The sequence below is a fragment of the Octopus bimaculoides genome, chromosome 20 (assembly GCF_001194135.2).
Source record: "Octopus bimaculoides isolate UCB-OBI-ISO-001 chromosome 20, ASM119413v2, whole genome shotgun sequence".
Taxonomy (NCBI): Eukaryota; Metazoa; Mollusca; class Cephalopoda; order Octopoda; family Octopodidae; genus Octopus; species Octopus bimaculoides.
Window position 1 is genome coordinate 40,983,102 of NC_069000.1, and position 1,926 is coordinate 40,985,027.

Sequence of the window (1,926 nt, forward strand, 5' to 3'; positions counted from 1 at the left end):
ACATACATAAAGTTTCATAAATATACACATGCGTTACGTGCATGCCTGTACGTGGTCATACAACTATACTGTTTTTATATGAATCTTTAATTATTTTTGCATGTTTTTCTCGATAGGAAATCGTAATTTGATGATCCTAACATGGTGAAAAAAAAAAAAAAAAATTGGGAGCCTATCAGTATATATTTAAATTCTTGTCTTTTGATATTTCTCTTTCATTCTTCTCCATGTCGCAACGTGTCTTGTGACCATACCTTGAGACCAAACTAACACTCTGACAAATTCTGCACAAAGACAACAGAACAGATTTTGTAAGAATCAATTAATAATAGGATAAATAAATTTTCGTCTCAATGTATTGAGTGCTTTGTTGTGTTGCCGTTCCAAAGGAGACTAGACTGTATGTGTGTGTGTGTGTGTGTGTGTGTGTGTGTGTGTCTGCTAATTATATACTCATGAACTTTACTGTACATTTGTGTCCTTGTTACAATAACTTCTGCCTTTCATTGGGGTTTCATGTTGTGATACCTTCTCACAGGTGCACCGTATTCACTCTCCTCCTCATTTGGAAAGTTCGACATATTATGACAGTTTCATTATATTTGATGCCCTCTAATTATCATTCTTCTTTCTCGATTTGATGACTTTAATCTCTTAAGATTGGTGACCAGGCAGGTTGATATATAAATGCACAAAGTTGTTATGATCATTTGAATGATATTTGTTGAGAAATTAGCAACGTCTTATGTATGAATTTTCCGTTTGTTGTCTTTCTACCTACATTAGCAATGTCCTATGTGTGAATTTTCCGTTTATGTTTCTACTTGAATTTTTGAAATACTCACACACACACACACACACACACAACTGAAGTCCCCTATGATTACGGGTGTAAATCTGAAGTTTAGATCTTGGTATGCATAGTAGGTGTAAATTTCTCAGTAGTTCAGCGTAGATACTGTTTTTCCATGAATCTTTAGCTTTATGATAACATTCACCAGGTAACTGATTTCTCACTACTCTACACAATTTCTCTTTCTTATCTCCAATCAATATGGCGAGTCTATTATGTTTGTATTGTGTGTGCGTAATTTAGGCCGTCTTCACATCATTTTGGTTTTTGCAGTGAATCCTTTCCATTCATCAGTATTTCTATGGGGGGGGGGCGGATATGTCACATGTGGCTCACACGCCAGAACGCATTTAGGGTGCCTGTTTGTGTATGATGGTTGGGTGCTATAGAATCTGTAGCTTAGAAGTCAGAGGTTTTTACTTTACTTGATGGAATACATATCACACACACACACTCACACACACACACACACACACACACAAAGACACACATACACAGACACGCGCGCGCGCGCGCGCGCACACACACACACACACACAATAAAACAAACTATTTTAATTTCTGATACTATTTACATTCCATTGTTCCAGCAATTCCTTGGTGACTAATTTTTGTCATGTTAATAAAGCAGTCCGTTATTAACGATCTAGCATCCATGAAAATTGTCTCATCAAAACTTTTATATATAAAAGAAATTCGAAGAAGCAATTTGTTATTCCGCTTCAATACAGGACATTCCGGTACGGCTATTATATTCTTGATAAAATAATAAATCTTAGTTCTGCCCTATGTAACTATTCCTGAACGTCCTGTATTTAAGGGATATAATCGATTCTTTGTGTGTGTTCTATTTACTCTTTTACTCTTTTACTTGTTTCAGTCATTTGACTGCGGCCATGCTGTAGCACCACCTCTAGTCGAGTAAATCGACCCCAGGACTTATTCTTTGTAAGCCTAGTACTTATTCTATCGGTCTCTTTTGCCGAACCGCTAAGTTACGGGAATGTAAACAGAACAGCATCGCATGTCAAGCGATGCTGGGGAACAAACACAGACACACAAACACAAACACA